This window comes from Styela clava, chromosome 12, assembly GCF_964204865.1.
Source record: "Styela clava chromosome 12, kaStyClav1.hap1.2, whole genome shotgun sequence".
Lineage (NCBI taxonomy): Eukaryota > Metazoa > Chordata > Ascidiacea > Stolidobranchia > Styelidae > Styela > Styela clava.
This window is the reverse complement of record NC_135261.1, coordinates 6,791,053-6,807,196: the sequence shown is the minus strand read 5'-3', so window position 1 is coordinate 6,807,196 and position 16,144 is coordinate 6,791,053.

Sequence of the window (16,144 nt, the reverse complement as noted above, 5' to 3'; positions counted from 1 at the left end):
GCGGATTGGTGAAAAAAATTAAACGACGGTATAAACAGTCTGAACAACTATCAAAACAGAAAGCTAAGCCGGTTCCCAACACTTCAGTCCATTAGATCAAATCTCCCAAGCTTCCGATAGGATTTTACGATTCCTAAACGTGTGATTCCTTTAAGAATACATGTCAAAGTGACACAAATGTTTTACAGCAACACACGACCAAGTTTTAATGTATGACCAAATATGCACTATGACTATATCGCAATATATCCTTATCAGGATTTGTAGTTAGTACACCTATTCATTACCAATTACTAGATATAATTTCAAAAATATGTGGGACAGAACTCTCTATAACCCTTCAAATCGTGGAATGATTTATTAGTTGATACTAGTTAACGGTTTAGGCATTCAAAAGGCCCGGAAACGCTCGGCTTAAAGCTCTTTAAACTAACGTAATGCGTCTAAGCTGAACGTTCCATGACACTTTTCCGGCTGTGCTGCATATCGATGAATGCGTGCACGTTCAGCAAGCTGTTTCTCTTTCTACAACTGCTTTTTTCGAACGCCGGTACCGGCGCTCGGTCTATTTTGACAAACTGTTTTAACGCGCACGTATGGCCTGCATAACTCGTCTACTGGTCTATGTAGTAATGAACTCAGCTCTACTATATATAATTTAAAACCTCTCTCACATTTGAAACACATACATGTTGGACACGCGGTATTATTGTTTTAGGTAAAAAATAAACCTGATCAACTGTTGAAAAGTACGATATATAATTCATATTAATTGAAATCTTCAGGCCAGATCAAGCATGGCAGCTCACAAACGCAGCTCGAACTCAAACGGAACGTGACGAGTTTTTGCGTACAAGACGCCACAAAACGGAAAACATCCTTATTGAGCGAGTCGTTTGTTTTCCGTTAATGAACAACGAATAATAACAAACGATCTCAAACAAGCTATCTCAATTGTTCTTTGCGCAAATTATTCGATTGCCTTTATTCGCTGTGAGAGATAGAAAGCGACTCCACTCCACGTAACGATGGACGCAGACAAATAGCGAAATTACTATTCGCGACGAGTAGAGAAAGGCGCTGAAATTCCCCAGTTGACTCAAAGGATTTCACAGAAGGTTCTTACAGCACAGTCTAGTACGAATTTACCTCAATACCGACCACTTTCCGTCTGTGAGCAATGCTAACAATAGGATGCGTACAAATCATACGCTATTTACATTACTGAACGCGTTATCGATTTGGTTTCTGTGGGACTACTTATCTTTCTGCCATGCTTTTGATCCGTATGCATATGGCACAAGGATGCTATAGCAAGATGGCTATTTTAACTTGAGTTGCGTAAAATACTAAACGCGTATTTTTTCTTCACAATATTTTGTTGGACGTAACTCCACTATACCAATCCGGTCGCCCGAGTTGCAAATGCGCCACGTTCGCGAGAGATTAGCATTTTTGTTTCGGTAGGAATTTTCTACTCTGCAAATGATTGGTATGCTATAGTACTACTACTATAGCTGTTTTGTCCAGCATGCATCGGCCAATTTTTTCGCAATTTCAAATAGGTAATAAGCCTAAAAGAAAAAACATTCATATTCCTTTATTGGAAATTTAAATGAAAATAAGGAAATTTCAAATACGAGAGAAAAAGAGTTATTTTCCGAAACGTTTTTCGCCGACTCAGTGAGAGGTTTACACTTGGATGCACACCAGACGAGAGAAGTATGACGTATTGCTCGCATTCCGCCATTGGTTTACAGCCATACCAAATTTGGGCATAGAGCGCATGACAAACTGTTCTATTTATAGATAGCTATATAAAGACCCTTGTCTGTAGTGTATCTGCGGCATTCGGTCGCAGAGCGTTACCGCGCACGGCTCTGTTTTCTAAGTGCGCTGTAGCGTTTGGTTGGCTTTCTGGCTTGCCAACGCGGCGACTTGCATGGCGGTATAAACAGTTTCAATCAACATTTGCTCAGCAATATTTTAACTTCGGTTTTACATTTTGCTCTACACATTATGATCACACTACGCTGTTCATAGCCCAAATTACTTATTTCAAACTGGTTCGGTAGGCAAACACGTATTTAGATTACTCGTTATTCAAACCTCTCGCGTGTTTTACAGAATTGTTTGGCATACTTTTCATTTGTACTACTACAGCAAGCAACGTTGACTGAGCACTGTGACTCAAGTACTGGGGACTCGTTTTGCAGCGGATGTTATAGCTTTCACTCCTGAGAAACCGAGTCATTGCGTTTCCTGCCTTTTACAAAAATTGGTCTTTTTTTGTTGCTCGATCAGTCTACAAAAATGCTCGACATTTCTCAAGAAAATCTTACTCCCGACGTTTTGCAGATAGGGCCACGCTATTGGTGTGGGATGAAAATATTTTCAATTTATATTCAATAAACAAAACAGTCATGCACGTATGTAAGTGAAAATGCAATTTCGTTTATCAGACAAGGACCTCGGATTAAAATACCAATAGAAATCAAATACAACACCCAACGGATATACAATGTCTTATGGCAAGTTTTTTTAGGTTCAAGCACCACCAGACATAACACAAGTCTGGAGTTAAAAGTTTCTTTAAATCCGCGACCTTTTTGCATAAACCGAGCGATTACATAGGTTAACAATTTTTGACGCTGTAAGACTTTCTGTAAGGATACTGAGAGGAGGCTAGACACCCGTGTTAATTATGATATAAGTGCAAATACAAAAGAAAAGATGTTTTTAAAATCGAATCGAATATTTTTTTCGAATCTCGAATATTTGGAAGATATGCAATTGTATGTGAATTTTCATTGTAATCTGTCATCTCAACACATAAATCCCCGAAAATATAAAATCCATCACTCGCAGTGTTGTCACACGCAATAATAAACAGGTTTTATCAATAACTCAATGCAAAGTAGAGTCCTATAAAAATGTATTATAAAAATATGGCTTCATTAAACAAAATTGACGGGTTCATCCCGACCTCGCGCGATCAAAAAAAAAGATGGCGGCTATTCGAAATTTTCGTTCGAATAATTTACTATTCGATTCCAATATTCGAAATACCCAGCCCTAGTCATAACTGTAAGTTTGATTACTACTGCCTCATTGACTACCATATTAAATCAGCGCGATTTGTGATAATATACTACGTAATTTACCCGAACCAATAAATCCGGATGTTGTTCAAAACTCAACATTTCCCGACTCCGTTCACCCTTATATCTTTTCAATATAAACTTAGTTTGTTGAACGCGATTTCTCATAAATCAGTATGTGTATGTTACCTGTTATACCTAATTGAAACGGCAAGTGAAATTTATATTTCCTCAAATATATTACAAACAGCCAAACGCAGACGTTCTAGCAATTGCTTTTTGATTGAATGATATTGTCCGCCATGAGCGGGAAACTTTTATAGGAACGTCAGATCAATCTATATTCGGACAGGACTTTCTCCATACAGGTATTGTTGATTAGTCAATGTACTTATGTGCTATCCTTATAATGTGTATTTATTCATGTCTAGACCAAAGCGGACGGAGATGAACCCCAACACCGCGCATCTCTTACTTTTACGAGATATCTTGCTGATAAGTTAGGGGGAAGTTGAGTAAATAAAAAACAAGTAGTGACTAAATATGTAAATCGTTCGTAGTAACAAATAATTCTCGACAAAGTTGAATGAACCCGATAATGCGTAATAGCTTCTACTTGCCGCTCTGTGGGATTGTGTCATAATAATGACCCTCCTACGTCATGCCAAGTGCTTGGTTTCATAATCACAAAGGTATGAGATAATCCTAATAGAAATGAATGGGAATACATGTATACCATATATATATAGAGAACTATGCTATGGGATTTCACACAATGAACTGTGAAATTGGATATTTTTATTCTGGAGTTTTCTTCGCCATCCTGGCACCCACGTCCAAACATCCCATAAACCTTACAATGTTTCAAATTTCAGCTGAAATTTAAACATATGTTATGTAACATATGTCCAATACATTTTATATATGATATTATATACTGTGATATATAATGCAAGTGAGTGAGTTCTGCTATACGATTTGTTCCGTACAATTGCCCACAATGGCATATGTAAATGTGGCCTAAATATAATTCACAACAATTGTATTTTAATCAACTAATCTTAACGAAATGTGCGCATTCGATGTGAACGCAAGAATCGGTAATATTTGCCAAAAATAAATTGATTTACAAGCTTTATTTCTAAAAATTTCTGTCACATAGGGGGCTGACTATTGACCGTTGTGCTTTTGGGTTAGGGATATCCTCAACCTGCATAAAGTAGTAACAGGCGGATAATCACCTATGATAGAACTGTTCGCGGGAAAAATGGTGCACAATGAAACTTTGAATAATATTGACATGGCGAAATATATGTTTCTTTGTGTCTTGAACCGCGTATACGCCGTATTCAGTTGTGGCGTATTTTTTCCTAGATAGATTTGAAGTAAACGGTAGGTGTTGTGTCTATCTGAAGTATTGATGATAAGCATCAGTCTGAGGCTGAGCATGGCGAGGCAACTGATAAACGTTGAGTCGATTATCACATTAGACAGCAAATAAATGAACCGCGAGGTGACGCTATGAAGTTTGATGAAATCCCTGTATTGGGTTATAGCACCATCTTGCGGATTGAGTAACTTATTATCAAATACGAAGCTCTTGGAAGCAGCGCTGCGGAGTCGACGGTTCGCATGTTTTTATTGGAGCGCATATCTTTACCTGCGTCATAATTAACCTCGAGCTGATGCATAAATGATGAAAAAAACTAAACTATTCCAAAATTACATAATCATATTCCTAAAACATTTTTCCCTTTGTCATGCTTCATTCTACTATAAGATAACTGTACCGCATGTACAAATTTACGCTTTTCGATGGAATAATTTCCAACAGTACTTACCAAGGAATGGTGTAATCGAAGTTGGCCAGGCTATCAGTATTCTACTATTTTAAAAACTTAATCTAATCATTGTACATCATCAACACTGTACGGTTCCATTATCTTTGAACCCGCGTACATTTGAACCCGTACATCTGAACCCGTAATTTGAACCCAGGACAATTCCACCTGTATACTATTGCACCTATGGACATTTGCACCTACGGACATTTGAACCCATACATTTCCACCCATGGATTTTAGCACCCGCATATAGATTGAACCCGCGGACATTTGAACCCGTGTACGTTTGCACCCGCGTACATTTGAACCCATGTACATTTGCACCCGCGGACATTTGAACCCGTGTACGTTTGCACCCGCGTACATTTGAACCCATGTACATTTGCACCCGCGGACATTTGAACCCACGAACATTTGCACCCGCGGACATTTGAACCCATGTATATTTCCACCCACAGACATTTGAACCCACGTATATTTGAACCCGCGTACATTTGAACCCACGGACATTTGAACCCGCGTATATTTGAACCAACGTATATTATATTTGAACTCGCTTAATTTGAACCCGCGTACATTTGAACCCACGTACATTTTCACAAAAAATGTTTGCCCCAACGGCAATTTCCAGTCGCAAATAATTTTCATGTTACAGGCGCAAGCTCAATATTCTAAATTTCAACACTGTTTCACTTGTAGTTAGTTTTGGTGTATATGCATTTATCCGCTTCTACGAAGCAAGCATTTTTGAGTGTCATGTAGTCCGAGGGATAAACGTCTCTTAACGATATAAACAACATTGTTCTGCCAAAGTCTTTTTTCTTTTGCTGTTTTTTTACATTGACATTTGTAAAACCTTATTTCATTCGTTAGCCGCGATCTCCAAAACAGACGATGACCTAGAAAGCGGTATTTCGTTGAAATACCTGAAACCAGGGCTAATACGGAACAAATATCTCACAGACCAATGAAGTCTTAAATGAGGGTCTTACTAAAACTAGCTTTACAGTAATATTTTTAGTGGTCAACTCCTATAAATTTGTTCTGAAATTATTGCACCGAAAACGCCTACTATGATATCCCGCCCAGCATGAGATTTGGGAGCTCTGTGGCCACTTCATGTTTTCTTGCTAGCATGTTTACAAAATTGTTATATGTATGCATACACGACCACGCTTTACTGTTGAAAATGAGTGTTGTCTCAAATCAGGTTTTGACATTTTTCCTAAAATCAATCTATAAATTGAATACTATTGTCTGTATATAAATAAATAAACTCACAGATTCTTCGTTTCTAAGAAAATATGAAATTAAGATAATGAAACTATGCCATTTTTGTAACAACATGTTCATAGCCAAATGCCAGTTTTATTGAAGTATTGTTTCATTAGAATGTCAGAACAAAACTATACATAGAAATCGTAAGTCATGTAAATATGTTGAATATTCGAAAGTGAAGAAGTTTTAAAATCATTATCGTGGCCAAAAATGTTTTTTGCTGTTTACACTATTTAGAGTGAATCGAACATATTCAGCATATAGGGTCTGTTAAATATGATATTGCAATTTACAAACGACGTCATAGGTTACGGATTACATTTATTTTAATATCTCAATAAAGTTATCACTCACAAATTTGTGTCGAATGGGCGATCAATTTTGAGATAGAGTAGCTATGGACGTTTTACAAAATAGGAATTTATCAATTATGATACAATAGTTACAAAGTAACAACAAATCAAATGACGATAAACGAAATTTTACGATATCACGATCAAAATCAAAATCAAATAGACTGCATTTGAGCTATTGAGTGGAGATACCTCAGCTTGTCGGTTTCAGTTCCATATGAAAAAACTTAACTGTCAACCTAACGGCAAGTTGTACATACTTTGATCTTTGGTGGGCCGTAACTCCTACATGAGCATTTGCCGCAGTCAGTTTGTGGACCGCAATGTCTTTTCGTAGGCCATTCAGCAAACCTCATATATATACTCGGATGTTTGCATCGGAACATTCCTTGTAAGGCGTTGTGAAATCCTTCTACAGCGTTTGTTGTTCTTGGGGCCGAAGGCACCATTTCAATCTCTTTGGCATAGTTCCACAATCGAGGGGGAAATCTTGTTTCTCTTGGACGTGAACCCACTTGAGGTCCACGAATGTAGGTAGATTCAAAATATTGCAAAAGTTGATTGCATTCGGGCAAATCTTCAAAGGTGTCGCAAAGCAAGGGGAAGACTTCGGCAACCTCGTTAATGGGAACAAAAGCCAGAGCTGCCAAACTTCTAATTTTCAGATTGAAAGAAGGTAAACATTCAAACTTCTCTTTTAATCCGATAGAACCAACTTTTCGAAATAGCTTGTGACAGGTGAAAATAACATTCTTCAAAATCGGCCAGAGGAAAATGTGCATGGAATGCATTGATAGCTGCTATTTCAAAATCAACAATTTGGTGGGGTTAGCATTTGGGAAAATGATTTTCAACGCTTCCAACATCTGAACGTATGTTTCTTGTCGCTTGTCTCGTAATAGGAAATATACGCATGGTGGATAGGATGCGCCCACTTTACAGTGAATTGTATACAACTGGAAGAAAATATCGGGCACCACATCAAATGTACCGTCGCCAAGATATGGGTCACTATCTAGATGTGCAAGTAGTGATCGATCTCCAATGGCCATTATCCGATGACGATCCTCCGAGCCAGTGTCATGCAAAATGATATCTAAATATTCGCTCGGAATATCAAAGCTTGCACTTGTAGGATTCGTACGTGAACAATTTTTCTGTCGCCTTACTCTGCGTATATTGGCCTCCAGAGTCGACTTGCCTGGCAAGCGCATTACTACATCTGTTGATCTATTATTCAATACTTCACCTAAAATATATCTTGTCGATGTATTTGATGGTGTTGATGCTGCTTCTTTTAATGTTGCACTGATGATCCCAACTTCAGTCTTAATGCTGTCGCCAGAATGACTGTGATATCCTAGTTCTTTTATTACATTTTCACCGATTGTAACAACAGTCGATTTACATCGAAATTTCCTAAACTGACGGCAGCGCCAATGAGTAGCATCTGAAACCCGATCATTTCGCTTACAATATTCGTGGCCTTTGTAAATCAGTAAGTCGTTTCCTCTTGTGGTCTTGGAAAATGTAGGCGCCATGTTTCCAACTTATTTTCGCAAAGGGACTTGTCATCTTCGCAGCTGCAACGTCCTAAAGAAACAGTTTGGAATTGTCTGCGAGGGGAAAAGGGCATTGATGCGAGGAAAAACTTTGCGCGGGATCGAACTAACACATCAATTAAAATCCTTGCTCGCGCTCTTCAAGAGTCGTCGACCGTTCAAAGCACAAATCATACTCACCAATTTTGGCTCGCATTCTACAGCGGAACATTTTGTCCATTGAGTCTTATGATATCGACAATTGCGATGACAATGACAGACGGAGTATAATATAAATATATAACATAATTTAAATATATAGAAAATAGTTGTAATAAAGCCTTCGAGTATATAATCGAGAATTCCATGGTGTTTTCGCAACGTATGCATTTGGACAAAAAATCCTAAGTGTACCTTCCAATCCTATATACTATAGTATATAGCATGGAAGGATAAGGGTGTATATGTAAAGACGCATATATCCGTAAATGCAAATGCCCATGGGTGTAGATGTTCATGGGTGCAAATGTCTGTGGGTACAATTGTACGCGGGTGTAAATGTATGTAGGTTCAAATGTACGCGGGTTCAAATGTACGTGGGTTCAAATGTCCGTGGGTGCAATTGTACATGGGTTCAAATGTCCGCGGGTGCAAATGTTCGTGGGTTCAAATGTCCGCGGGTGCAAATGTACATGGGTTCAAATGTACGCGGGTGCAAACGTCCACGGGTTCAAATGTCCGCGGGTGCAAATGTACATGGGTTCAAATGTACGCGGGTGCAAACGTACACGGGTTCAAATGTCCGCGGGTTCAATCTATATGCGGGTGCTAAAATCCATGGGTGGAAATGTATGGGTTCAAATGTCCGTAGGTGCAAATGTCCATAGGTGCAATAGTATACAGGTGCAATTGTCCTGGGTTCAAATTACGGGTTCAGATGTACGGGTTCAAATGTACGTAGGTTCAAATGTGCTGTCACCACACTGTACTAATCCAATCCAACTGCCCAGTCTGTGTATCATGTCTCATAATCATAAGTTGTCAGAAACAGGAAATTGAAACACTTCACAGAACACATTACAGAAACTCAGTGGCGGCGCGTGGTCATTTTGACAACCGGGGCAAGCTACTGCGGGACCAAGTCACCCCCATCTACGGGGACAGGATGAGCGCTGTAAGTTCTCCCATCATTTTATGGGTAAAAAAAACCATTCCATCGGTAACAACCAATCGGCAAAAGCGACAATTTTTAACGATAAGAAAGTGTCTTTAAAACCGGTCCAAAGGATTAATAAATATAGACATAGTTTATTTTGAAACCTCTTTCAAAAGGAAAGGCAATATTATACAATGACATATTAGCAGAAACTTCGGGAAAGCAGACGAAACCTAAAATAAGGTTTAAAACGTTACTATGAAGAAAGGAAAGGTAATGCAAAGATAAGGACATGCGTCGCTCACTCATAGATATATATGCTGCTAGACTTCTACTGCTTGAACATATATGCAACACGCCGCAGTTTCTTGGAAGCAAAATGCTCAATAACGCGCTGATTAAAGTCATGCATCCCAGAAATAACGTCTCTGTGAATGGATAAAACAGCCAAGGAATTTAATCTATCTTGCTTCATTGTGTTTATGAGATACGTTTTAATACGCTTCAGCGTGCTGAATGTTCGCTCTGCGTCGGCGGAAGAAATAGGCGTCGTCAAAATAATGTCCAGAAATTTTGCAGACGCCGCAAAGGTAGTTACTAGAGTGTTATCTATGAGGAACCCATAGAGCGCGCAAGTTGATGTGATGTTCAAAAAAGTTTGATTGGTGTATATACATCGCAATTCATTTTCCAATTTATCCACGTTTATCATGGGACAAAATTTGGAGACAGTAGCCAACAAATGGATGGGAAATTGACGTGTAAATTTTGAAAAATTTTTGGGGTTCATCAAAGAGAACGCGGCAAGGTGTTCAGTGCGCAGACGATCGCCCATTTGATTCACCAGAATGTCACAGCATTCCTTTGCAGACAAAATCAAACGCTGCGTTGTTTGCCCGCGGCGTAAAGAAGCACTCCATGTGTCGTCGTATTTTATTGTTTCCCGGATACGAGATACAGCATCGCAGAAGTCTGAAATACACGACTGCACAGACGCTCCATCCATTAGCCTTGACTGCAATGCGCCGTATAATACATCCACGTGATAGAATATTGTGGAGAAAAAATGAAAACTCACCATCTTCTAGCAGACGCTTTAGACCTGCCGCCTCCCTCACAAACGTTCGTCCCAAACCGGAGAGCTCTGAATGCCATTGAAACACTCAATGAGCTCAGACCTAATTTTGGACACGCCCTGCACCACGCGTGATTGGAAGTTCCAACGTGTTGGTGCACAAGCTGGGAGACGGTGGCTACATATCTGGCGAAGGAGGTCAGAGCGCTTCGGCGAAACGGAAAAAAATGAAGAAAACCCCGAAACATTTGCAAAAAATATACGGACGAGAGGGGTATCAAGACACATATTTTTAATAACGAGGTTAAATTGGTGTGCATAACATTGTAAAAAATGCGCATGAGGAAAATCTTCTTTTATATAAACTTGAACACCATGTTTCGACCCACTCACGACTGCCGCGCCGTCATAAGTTTGAGCTATCAATTTTGACTTCGCGTTGTAAGGCTGTAACACTTCTTTCAGTACAGCCGATATCCCGCAAGCCGTGCGATCAACGATTGGTACAAAGCTGTGAAATCTCTCGGTAGGTTTACCATCTTTCACAAACCGAAAAATCACAGCCAGTTGGGAAACGCACGTGATGTCAGTTGTCTCGTCAGACTGAATCGAAAGGAACTGGCAATTCTCAATTTCCAGAGCCAAATGTTGTAAATAAATTTTATACATTGAGTCGAGCAAATCATTTTGGATATCCTTAGATGTCCCTTTCGAAACAGTTGCGGCATCAAGCTGATCTCTCAATACTGTATCTAGGGATGCGGTGTATTCCACCATATCCAAAAATACCCCTCTATTAGAAGAGCCAGCCCGTTCATCGTGCCCACGGAGGGACAGCTCGTGACAACCAATGAACTTCAAAACATCTATCAATCGACCGAGAACATGGCGGTTTTTCTCGACGTTTTGGTTGTGCCGACGAATAGAAACCGCGCGTCCTTCATCCAACTGTGCTGCAATATTAACATTTCCGAATGTTCGGTATTTTACTGCATTGTCCAGATGCTCCATAGAAGATTGATGATCCCTGGCACGCTCGGAAAGATGTTTAAGATCTCTAAAACCAAATTTACACTAACGTGAGTCACGGGCGGTAGCAAAAAGTAGGCAATAAAAACAAAAAAGTGCATTTTTGTCCTCGCTGTAACACAACCATTCGTGTTTTTTGTACCAAGTTTCTGCGCAGAATGTACGCCGACGCTTTCCTCCGTCATGGGATTGTTCCAGTGAACAATTTTTTGGTTGATAAGGCCCAAGACGTTGTACCTCTAATTTTTGTTCCAGCGGCAGCTGCGAAAACGGAGTGTGAAGTAGTGCATCAACCTTATTCATTATGAGGTCTAAGGCTAAGAAATGCGAAGCCGGAAAGAAGTGAGGAGCTCAAAAGGAATGTGGAAAATCGAAAGCAAATGGACTAAAGGTCTCTAACTGATTCAAATAGCGAAACAAGCGACAAAAACGAAGTCGAGGAAACTATCAACTCTTCAAGCAACCAACGAACGAGAAGGAATGCGTGAATATGACAACACGTTGTTGTAAGAAACGCCGGCATTGTGTTGTCATAATTTCGGGGCTAGCCCCGATAATTTACTAAAAGAAACAGAAAACAAACGAGACAAACGCGGCGAGTGGAAGATAAAAGAGAGAATACGATATACAATGAGCAACCGGGGCAAAATCGGCGTCGCCCCGTCGACGTTCGGCGAAGGCTTTGCGAGCGAAAAATGAACCATGTCGGGAGAATATGGCTAGTGTAGACAGTCTGTGCAACCGATATTGAGATATTTTGCGAATATTTTTTATTATACCGAAAAAACAACCGGGGCATTGCCCCGGTTGACCCTATTGACGCGCCGCCACTGCAGAAACTACCGCTGGAGATCGTAAGCTCGAACAGTCGACATAATCAGAATAAAAAACTTTCCATCCTGCACCTAATGATCTTTTACCGACAACCGCACTCACTGGCGTATAAACCGAGGGGAAATCACTCACAAAAAACAACACAATGCTGATATTTTTCGGCCAGAACTCAGACAAACACGAAATAAACAAGCTCGAATCCCATTAATTATCTATTTGAAACCCCGAAGTGAATTCGAAATTACGTAAAAATGTTTGAATAAACATCGTGTGGATACCTGTTTTAGAATCTGATGTATTGTGAAAATATTGTAATAAAAAATGTTTGTTCGTCGAATTCAAATTTTGAATAAAAGCGAACCGCAAACATCATTCTTGCTCACAACTTTGTTTGCAAAATGATTTATTTGTTCATTTTTATACCAACAGGAAGTACATCAATAAAGAAAATGAGAGTGTAAAAGTAAAACCAATGGAGAAAATAAACCGAACATTCACCCTTAAAAAACAAATAGCAAGGGAGAATATAAATTATTTAAATTGTAAAAAGACTTTATGTACACCTCGTTTATTAAATATACCTTACATTTTTTTTACAATAATGTCCACCAATGAAAACAAAATCAGGATTGATGTGATGATTTATACTGATTCTTCACGTTCGTTACCATCTGAAGAAACTTGTTCAGCTTCCTCGTTATCAATTTTGCAAAACACAATACAAGGAAAAAAATTTGTTCTCCAATCGGCAAAACAGAATAAAGCACAACACATATTAATGAAAGTATTTCCAGACAAAAAATACATTTGAAAACCGATAGCAAATCCTATTGTTGCAATATCTGTAATAGCAGCAACAATGGTAGCTGCGATGGATCGCCTCATTAATCTCACAAGATGCCCAAGAGGTCTTTGATTCTGATGCAAATAATTCAGGCTACGCTGGTGCTTAACTAAAGGAATCAGAAAAAGAGTCAGCAACCCAATCTGTATTTCAAGTTGGATCCCCAATAACAACTTTTGAATGAATAATATATATCTCAGATTGAAGATTGGAATTATTCCTAAGCCAATACCTGATAATATTATAAACAATCCATGAAAATAAGCGAAATTTACTAAGTATCTGGACGACAGTCTACTCAAAGTTTTCATTTTGCTGAACATCGTTTGACGAAACCACAATACCATGTATATAGATGTTGTAAAGCAAATGTATAAAGCAAACGAGCTCTTATATAGGTTCACATATGTCTTCGGTCGGAGACATTTCTCATTTGTTTCTGTTTCCTCCGTTTCGTTAAATATATTCCTTCCAATATTGCTTTTGTTTTCAGATAATTTGACCAGGCAGTGCGACATACGTAAGTCAAAGATATTCAGTCCGATAGCACACATGATCATTGCTACACCAAACAATCCTGCAAGAATGAGAGTGGCATTCATAATGACTGGTAGGTTTGACGCCTTCAAAACGTCTCCCAAGCTTCGGATCTTTCTTTTGTATAAGCCTTTCCGTATGAATATAAAAATTTGGTTGATTGTGATATAAACAACCAGTGTAGCCAATATCGAGTTGGTGCAAATAAAGGCAATCTGAGTTTGGGTATATATCATAATGATATTGAGCTCCAGTCTTGTCAACTCTATAAAATATAAATAATAAATATCTAAGAGAACAATTTTAAAAAAATCCAAACTTTTATTCATAGATGGGCCGGAGTTCATAGCCAAGAGAAGTATTAGATTGTTCGAATAACTGTAGAAATCGTGTGAGAGACGGCCTAGTTGAGGGAGCAGTGTATATTTCCTCGACCCCTAATCCCAGAAAATTTCTTTCTATACTTTACTATAGGAAAATTTTGTATGTTTATTTTGAGAGTATTTTTGGAGAGTTGGCGCTTATAAAATTTTTATTAAGAGTGTTTAACCGCGTGCCGCTAGCTGGTACTGACAGATAGTATTATTGCAGCATTTGCGGAGCAAATTTTTGATTATCGCAACTGAACTGAAGCTTTCCGGAGAACATAATGACAATTAAGGTATTTGATTTTCAACTACTATCTGAAAACACCACTGAAAATAACACGCAAAACAACGAAAATGAGGCAGGCAATATTTGAAACCATGCTTGAATATCTGTCTGAGCGACCGCATAAATTCTAATTCTTACGTCATTATTAACTTATTGCCGATTGTCTCACTCTCAGTTCCATGTCATCGTTTAACGACGGCGCAATTGTCTAAGAAACACAAAACGAATTTCTTCGGTGGAACAAATGAATTGGAAGAATTTGGCACGGTTAGTTTTTGTAACATTCCTAATTTATCTCACACCCAGGGTTGCCAGACCCCAGCGATCAAAAAAAGCCAAATCAAGACATAAAAAAAGCCAGTAAAAACCAACAATTTTACTAAGTACAAAAGCCCCATGATTTGTCAGATTTTAAGCTGTACTGATGATGATGTAGAGCCATCAGTCCATTCAGTGAGGCACACAAATAGAAAGTAAAGTTCCTATAGAACTGTAGAAAGTAAAATAAATATTAAGCGGACAGCATTATTTTACCATTCAATATATACAATACAGGGTACCGCTTCAGTCTTTCAGTATGTAATATACCCACAATATGTTTCTACTTAAACTTGTGCTACATCTTAAAGTTTTTTCCCTATATCGTACTTTACTATTGAAAAATTTTTCACTTTTAAAATTTATAAACCATCAATTTTATTAAAAAATTATCTAACCCCCTGCCGCTCACAGGTGGACCACTTATATCTGATTCAGTAATTTTAGCGTAGTTAATCACATCGTTACTGCAATTGCAATTGCAGAATTAAACTAAAGCTGAAAGCTCACATAAACCATATCAGGCATAATGAAAATTGAGTTATACAACTATTTTTTGGAAACAGAACGTAAACTGACAAATAACACGCAAAACTATAAAAACTAGGCAATGTTTACAACCCTGCTTGAACATTTGTCTGAGCAGCTGCAGAAACTGCACTTATTTCGTATTGGGTATGGTTAAGAGTTAATGTAACAAACAAGGAAATCGATGCTCCAGGAAATCCTAATGTTAAGTAGCTAAGTACAGGCTATTGTTCAGTTACACACTAAATATTGTATTTCATATGATTTTAATAATAGACACTAGAATAGACTTGAAAAAAGCCAAAAAAACGCCAAAAAGCCAAACGGAAATTCTGACGCCAAACGCGTTTGAAAAAAGCCGGTCGATATATTATTTAAATTTTATTTAAATCAGTATGCCTTCACCGAAAAGGTACCTATATGAAATAATTCCAAACGACCACTGACTTCCTAAGCTTAAGGAAATGATGCTAGTCGACGGTCTAATAAACTATTCTGTGACCAACGTTCACATATCAACGTTCTGGCTCGCAAACAGTTTTGATATGGATCATGAAAACTTCTCGAGATTATAAATTTTCGCATTCAGTTCCGGGAAAACTTGAATCTCTATTGTTTATTATAATAAATAGAAAAATAAAGGTCAAATTCTTTTGCGACAGACACGGTAAATGTGACGCACTTGCATTACGTGGGAATACTCATATTCAGAAAAAATACTGCGATTAAAATTGCGATTGATTAGTAATATATATGTATATTTATTTGCATTAAAAATGTAACAGTATCTGCATAATAATTAAAAAGTATACACAGATACAGGTTTCGCGTTCAAGACCTTATCGACATAGGTCTAACCAGTTTCGGGGGCTGAGTGGCCAAGGCCCTTCTCAAAATTTTCAACATCATTTTTTTAAATGCAATTTGGCATTTAAACATAAATCATACGTCTTTGCCAATACCATTTTACTCTATTCCTGAAAGATTTACTGAAGACTGACTTTTCCTGGCTTGCTCATTCAATAATCCTTTCACCAAATGAAACCGAGATA